General features: G+C 46.9%; 1 pseudogene; it reads right to left on the bottom strand.

Annotated features, from left to right (window-relative positions):
* Window positions 1-1,270: 1,270 nt before the first annotated feature.
* On the bottom strand, window positions 1,271-8,130 carry LOC114909646 (olfactory receptor 52K2-like; annotated as a pseudogene).

The raw sequence follows: 8,130 nt of genomic DNA, 5'->3' as shown, positions 1-8,130 counted from the left end.
GTCTCCGATTGGGAATGTGTAGCAAATTATGAAGCGCAAAATACGGTAAAGAAAGTCCTGTACCATTGCTTCACCGAAGACCTACATAATGGATGAAAGGGGGAAAATGATGCTTGCTTAACTTGCCCAAATACCTAAGTGTTGTTAAAATATATGGTGACGTTACAAAGTGGTAAACACTCGACTGTTCCAATTCTTTTGGAACGTGCTGCAGGCAATTTCAGAAGAAATGCATATCTTCACAGCACTATGCAGCTGATATGTTAAATTCCTTGTCTTTATACCGCTTTTGTTTGAGTACAAATCAAAGTAAAGTTAATAATCGCTCAGTTTTGATTTCCTTAGCATTTTTCTTACTGTCCCAATTTTTTTTGGAATTTGGGCTGTACAAAAGTGCATTTAACAACAAAGACCTTTAAATTCTCTGAGGCAAGGTCAACACCTAATTATCCCTCAAAAGTGCATTACCATTGACTGCTTCATATATGGACCAATTTACATGAATTTAAATATTTCAAGTTTGCGTTGGTCAGCTATTGGTGTTATGTTCAGTCTTTTGTTTGAACTGCGACATTTGAAAGCAGTGCCTTCAGGATAGATTATTATACACTGCAAGAATATGATATGGTTATCAAAGCAAACAAGGGAGTTTATTTCATGAAACTGAGGTCTGACAGGCCTTTGATTTGGATCCCTCATGAGTTGGACAAGCAAGTGGCCAGAGGTGGAGAAGCACAGAAGTTCTGGTAAGGTGTAGGGATTGGCCAGGCTCTGCAGGTGTTGGGTGCTGGTCCTTTGACCATTTTTAATTGTAACCAGAAGGCAGCAGGAAGCCAATGTCTGGGGGCTGTGACAAATGTACTAGTTCTTGAGATAAGAGAACTGTAACTTGGGGTATCTGGTTTCAATAGTCTTTTTTTTTCTGTAACTCTGAACTAGAGTCTGCACAAGGAATCAGAGAGAAGAGAATGAGGACAGTTTTTAACCCCCTTGGGCTCTTGAGCTCCAGAGAAAGTCCCTTTTCACTGTCAAGCAAGGACTTAAAGAGGAGAATCATGGCAACTGAATGTTAGTTTATGTTTGTTAGGTGTATGTGTTATGGTGGCATAGCTACCAGCATAGTAAGTAGAGGTAGGTTTTACTGCATGTGTACATGATATTTGGTAAAGGTATTGCGTTATGGTACATTCTGTATGTGTGTATATCCTGCAAGTCACAAAGACATACAGAAAGTCTTTGGCAGGTCAGTCACAACTTGTGCAACAGCTTTCTACATCAGTTGAAGAGGCGTGATGGCGCAGGCCGGAGACTAGAGAAGAGGGAGTCGAATAATCCAAGGGAGCTAGGTGTACCGTGATGTGAGACATTAACACATATAAAAATTCAAATGCAATGGAACAAACACTTTACACAATTTAACAATCCATGAAAAAGTTGAATTTTCATCACGGAAGCTCCATGTGACAGCAAGAAGAAATATACACAAACATGTTGTATTGTTGTTAAAGAATTTCGAAGGAATGAAAAGCAGAAAGAAGAGCTGGTCAGTGTGAACTGATGAGAGTTTAATTGTTACAAAGCAGTAGCAAAATAAATACATAGTTGACGTTTATTACAAGATCCACAAACTTGACAATCAGAACACTAACTGGAAGGCATTGACCAAACGTGACCAAATGATGATAAAGGAATACATATCAGGTAACAGTTCAGATAACAATGACGTGAGCTCAGACATGGAACCCACACAAACAGGGGCCTTGCGCCATCTAGTGAGGTCTCCTGACACCAAAGGCACACTGATGTCATTTGGCAGAGTCACAAAGATAACTGCACTTTATTGACCACCAAAAAAGCAGCTAACAGAAAAAAAATGTTCAGTTGGTTATTTAATAGAGGCATCTGGTAGTGTAGTGGTTAGAGCTGCTGCCTTTGGATTCACGGTTGCTGGATTGAATGTCTCCTACTACTGTAGTACCCTTGAGCAAGGCACCCTACCCTAAATTGCATCAGCTACATGAATTCATTCAAAGATCAGGTTATGTTCTGTAAAATTCTTTTGTAGCTACAGACATACTTTGTAAGCTTTATTGTAATATGTACATGGACTATGAGATGTATTAAGATTGAAACAAGTATAAGATAGCTGAAAATAAAAGGCATCTCCAGTTCATCTTACAAACATGCAGTTTTTTTGTCTCTTTATTGATCGACACATGCAGAACAAGTCCTATATTCCTATTTTATTTTAGTGTGTTTTATTGGCATCAACTACCTAGCATTGTAATCACTAGTGGCATTTGTTCCACAACAAAAATGCATTGAAGAAAATGTAGAGAAAAGTGAAAAAAATACAACTGAAAGATGTAAATTGGGAAATATTTGTATCATTGGAAATTTGCCACTTAACTGGTTGTAACAACAAACAGCAGTGTAGTATAGTCTCTCTAGTATTAATGTCACACAACGCTTATAACCCAGTTGAAAGCCATAAGGTTACTCAATACCAACCACACTGACAGCTGAGCACAAAGACTAACTTCCTTTGTGTTTCTTTATATATTGTCCTGATTTTTTGTGTTTCCTTTCCCCAAGTCAACATTCTCTTGAACAAGTGTTCCCTGATTAATGTATAAGGGTTTTAGAAAATTAGGCTCAGGTGTTTTGATGGAACTAGTTTCCTGCTTCCAAGGATTACCCATGAGTGTTGTTTTTCCTTCTGCTGGTCATTTAGAAGTTGCAGCCTAATTGTGTTAACAGTGGTGCAGGAAGTGATTAGGACACATCCTTGTTTATCACTGGTCCTCATTACGTACATGTTGAAACCTACCCTGCTTTGGTTCCTGACAAACGATCCTGCACTTGGGACTAGCTATTCCTGTGTTCTCAGTTCCGTGTGACAGTAATTGTCTTGGATAGGGCTTCAGCTAAAGTCAGTGTATGCACTGTAAGGCGAAGGAGGTTCAACTCCAGGCAGTATTGGTACAATGCTTGATGTCAGTGACGGAACTGTGATATGAGTTTACACTGGTACAGCATACCACAGCCAAGCTGAACCTTTTGTCAAACTTCTACAGATGCTCTTCATCCGAAAACTATTTTGATGTGACTTTATGGGTGCGGTGATGCAGTGGGTTGGACCGGGTCCTGCTCTCTGGTGGGTCTGGGGTTTGAGTCCCTCTTGGGGTGCCTTGCGGCGGACTGGCGTCCTGTCCTGGGTGTGTTCCCTCCCCCTCCAGCCTTACGCCCCGTGTTACCGGGTTAGGCTCCAGTTCCCCTGCGACCCTGTATGGGACAAGCGGTTCAAAAAATGTGTGTGTGTGTGTGTGTGTGTGTACGTGAGAGTCAACAGACAGAGACCCAAATTTACTTATTTGGGAAACCTAATTTTTTTTTTTTTTTAAAAAAGGTATACTTTATTTGACATAGGAAACTGAAAAGGGGGACTAAAGCATAATTCAATTATGTTTCAGTTTCTTATCAGTTTATTTTTAAAATTAATGGCATACAGTTTTTGTTGGGGAGTGCAGTGGTGCAGTGGTTTGAAACTGGACCTTCTCTCCTGTGGGTCTGGGGTTTGAGTCCCGCTTGGGGTGCCTTATGATGGACTGGCGTCCCGTCCTGGGTACGTCCCCTCTCCCTCCAGCCTTCTGACCTCGTATGAGATAAGCGGTTCAGATTGAGTGTGTGTGTGTGTACTTGTAATGTCATACAAATATTTTGAATGCAGGCAACAAAAGAAACTGAAACTAATATCTGAATCGGTGGGTGGTATCGATTACACTATTTTACTGTACAAAATAAAATACAGTAGATTAAGCTTTCACTGCTGACACATTTAAATTTATCCCTTTATTTGACCTCACCTTGAACATTTTTAGAATGGCATTCCTTATTTCCTTGGTCCGGACTCCATAAATAATGGGGTTTACAGTAGCAGGAAAAATTATGTACAGCATACCTAAAAAGGTGTTAATGTCCGTTTCACTATCAATGCTGATGCTTTGTGACAGAAATATACAGGTAAAAGGCCATCATAACAATCAGGTGAGTACTGCAGGTGTGGAATGCTTTCCAGCTGTCCTCCCCTTCCGCAGCATGCAGAACAATGCTGAAAATCCGCATGTATGAGAAGGCAATGATGGAAATGTCAATGCCAACAAAAACAACAATCACTGCCAGGCCTATGTTGTCATTCTTATCCTGATTTCCACATGCCAGCCTAACAAGGGCCATGTGGTCGCAGTAGCTGGGCCTGATGATGTTTGACCTGCAGAATGCAAAAGAGCAGGCAAAAACCACTAAGATGGACATGAACAAGCCGCTCCTTATCAAGTTCAGGGCTACAGACATTAAGTGCAGCGGTGTTCACAATTTCCACATAGCACAATGGATTGAAAATGGCCACCAATGGCCATAAGCAGGAGGACGGTGGACTCCGCGGAGGAAAAAAGTGAGTGAGAAACACTGGAGTTATGGACCCTTCCATGGGAGATTTCATCCCAGTCAAACTGAAAACCTAAAAGCATATTTGGCACAATCACTGCAGGGACAACTATGTTCACAACGGCCAAAGATGATATATATGTAAGTACGGAAAGAAATAGATGGGACTGTGCAAATTCTGACTTTTTAATCACAATCACTATTAATAAATTGCCAAATAAAGCCAGAATATTTCTATTATATTTATAAATATTCTAATATATATATAATATTCTTCTTCTTCTTCCTCCGCTTTTATCCGGGGGCGGGTCGCGGGGGCAGCAGTCCGAGCAGAGTCCTCCAGACTTCCCTCTCCCCGCACACCTCCTCCAGTTCCTCTGGGGAAACCCCAAGGCGTTCCCGGGCCAGCCGGGAGACATAGTCTCTCCAACGTGTCCTGGGTTTGCCCTGAGGCCTCCTCCCAGTGGGACAAGCCTGGAACACCTCCCCAGGGAGGCGTCCAGGAGGCATCCGGAACAGATGCCCGAGTCACCTCAACTGGCTCCTCTCGATGCGGAGGAGCAACGGCTCTACTCCGAGCTCCTCCCGGGTGACTGAGTTCCTCACCCTATCCCTAAGGGTGCGCCCAGCCACTCTGCGGAGGAAACTCATTTCTGCCACTTGTATCCGCGATCTCATTCTTTCGGTCATGATCCAGAGTTCATGACCATAGGTGAGGGTAGGAACGTAGATCGACCGGTAAATTGAGAGCTTTGCCTTACGACTCAGCTCCCTCTTCACCACAACAGACCGGTACAATGATTGCATTACTGCAGACGCCGCACCGATCCGTCCGTCAACCTGCCGCTCCATTTTTCCCTCACTCGTGAACAAGACCCCGAGATACTTAAACTCCTCCACTTGAGGGAGCAACTCCCCCCTAACCCGGAGGGGGCAATCCACCTTTTTCCGACTGAGAACCATGGCCTCGGATTTGGAGGTGCTGATTCTCATCCCCGCCGCTTCGCACTCGGCTGCAAACCTCCCCAGTGCACGCTGCAAGTCTTGACTTGATGAAGCCAACAGGACCACATCGTCCGCAAAAAGCAGAGACGAGATCTCGCGGCCACCAAAACAGACACCCTCCGTTCCCTGGCTGCGCCTAGACATTCTGTCCATGAAGATAATGAGCAGAATCGGTGACAAAGGGCAGCCCTGGCGGAGTCCAACATGCACCGGGAACAGGTCTGACTTACTGCCGGCAATGCGAACCAAGCTCCTGCTCCGGTCATACAGGGAACGAACAGCCCGTAGCAGCGAGCCCCGAACCCCATAATCCCGAAGTACCTCCCATAGGATGCCACGAGGGACACGGTCGAATGCCTTCTCCAGGTCCACAAAACACATATGGACTGGTTGGGCAAACTCCCACGAACCCTCCAGCACCCTAGTGAGGGTATAGAGCTGGTCCAGTGTTCCACGGCCAGGGCGAAAACCGCATTGCTCCTCCTGGATCCGAGGTTCGACTATCGGTCGGATTCTCCTTTCCAGTACCCCGGCATAGACTTTCCCAGGGAGGCTAAGGAGTGTGATCCCCCTGTAGTTGGAACACAACCTCCGGTCCCCCTTCTTGAAAAGAGGGACCACCACCCCGGTCTGCCAGTCCAGAGGCACCGTTCCCGAACTCCATGCGATGCTGCAGAGGCGTGTCAACCAAGACAGCCCCACAACATCCAGAGACTTGAGAAACTCGGGTCGGATCTCATCCACCCCCGGAGCCTTGCCACCAAGGAGTTTTTTGACTACCTCAGCAACTTCAGCCAGGGTAATGGACGAGTCCCCCTCCAAGTCCCCAGTCTCAGCTTCCTCTACGGAAGGCGTGTCGGAGGGATTGAGGAGATCCTCAAAGTACTCCTTCCACCGCCCGAGGACATCCTCAGCTGCGGTCAGCAGCGCACCACTTCCACTGTAAACAGTGTTTGTGGAACACCGCTTCCCCCCTCTGAGTCGCCGGACGGTTTGCCAGAATCTCTCTGAGGCCGACCGAAAGTCTTCCTCCATGGCCTCACCGAACTTCTCCCAAGCCTGAGTTTTTGCCGCGGCGACAGCCAGAGCCACGCTCCGTTTGGCCTGTCAATACCCGTCAGCTGCTTCAGGAGTCCCATGAGCCAGCCAGGCCCGATAGAACTCCTTCTTCAGCTTGACGCCATCCCTTACCTCCGCTGTCCACCACCGTGTTCGGGGATTCCCGCCGCGACAGGCGCCGGAGACCTTATGGCCGCAGCTCCGAACTGCCGCCCCGACAATGGAGGCGTGGAACATAGTCCATTCAGACTCAATGTCCCCAGTCTCTCTCGGGACCTGGTTGAAGCTCTGTCGAAGGTGGGAGTTGAAGACCTCTCTGACAGGGGCCTCCGCCAAACGTTCCCAACAGACCCTCACTATGTGTTTGGGACTGCCAGGTCTGTCCAGCTGTTTCCCCCACCATCGAATCCAACTCACCACCAGGTGGTGATCAGTTGACAGCTCAGCCCCTCTCTTCACTCGAGTGTCCAAGACATATGGCCGAAGGTCAGAAGAAACGACTACAAAGTCGATCATCGACCTCCGACCTAGGGTCTCCTGGTGCCAAATGCACTGATGGACACCCTTATGCATGAACATGGTGTTCGTTATGGCTAAACCGTGACTAGCATAGAAATCCAATAACAACTCACAGCTCGGGTTCAGATCAGGGAGGCCGTTCCTCCCAATCACGCCCCTCCAGGTGCCACTGTCGCTACTGACGTGGACGTTAAAGTCCCCCAGTAGAACGACAGAGTCCCCAGTGGGAGCGCTTTCCAGCATGCCCTCCAGGGACTTCAAGAAGGCCGGTTACTCTACACTGCCACTAGGCACATAAGCACAAACGACAGTGAGAGACCGTTCTCTGACCCGAAGGCGCAGGGAGATGACCCTCTCCTTCACCGGGGTAGACTCCAACACATGGCGGCTGAACTGGGGGGCTATTAATAAGCCCACAGCCGCCCGCCGCCTCTCACCCTGGGCAACGCCAGAATAGTGGAGAGTCCACCCTTGGTCGAAAAGAGTGGTTCCAGAACCCAAGCTGTGAGTGGAAGTGAGCCCGGCTATATCTAGACGGTATCTCTCAACCTCGTGCACTAGCTCAGGCTCCTTCCCCGCCAGTGAGGTGACATTCCAAGTCCCAAAAGCCAGAGTTGGCGCTCGAGGTTTGGGTCGGCTGGGCACTCGGCCCCGACCACCGCCCAAATCACAATGCACCCACCCCTTACGGTCTCTCCGGCAGGTGGTGAGCCCACTGAAGAGCGGCTCCACGTCATGGCTTCGGGCTGACTTCTCCCACCTGCCCTTTGTTACACCTACATTGAGAGTTAAACCACATTAAGCATGCTGCATAGTCCAGTGCATATGAAACTGTTTTATAAAACTAAGTAAAATGCCGAACTTAATACTCTAGCATTCTCTTTTTCCTTCTTACGGAATGTCAGTAAATCATGCTTGTGCTGAGAGGAAAGAAAATATTCCAGTTCAACTTTCAACAAGTCCATCAGCCTTCCTCTCAACAACCTTGTATAAAAGCTACACACTTAAGCCACAAGCACACAAAGGATAAACAGATGCTCAACTCATCTCCATACACATGCTGCTGACATGCAGCATGTGGATGGAGATGAGTTGATGCAT

The sequence above is a fragment of the Scleropages formosus genome, unplaced genomic scaffold, assembly GCF_900964775.1.
Source record: "Scleropages formosus unplaced genomic scaffold, fSclFor1.1, whole genome shotgun sequence".
NCBI lineage: Eukaryota > Metazoa > Chordata > Actinopteri > Osteoglossiformes > Osteoglossidae > Scleropages > Scleropages formosus.
Note: the sequence above shows the minus strand (reverse complement) of the source record. Positions and strands in the feature narration are given on the sequence as shown.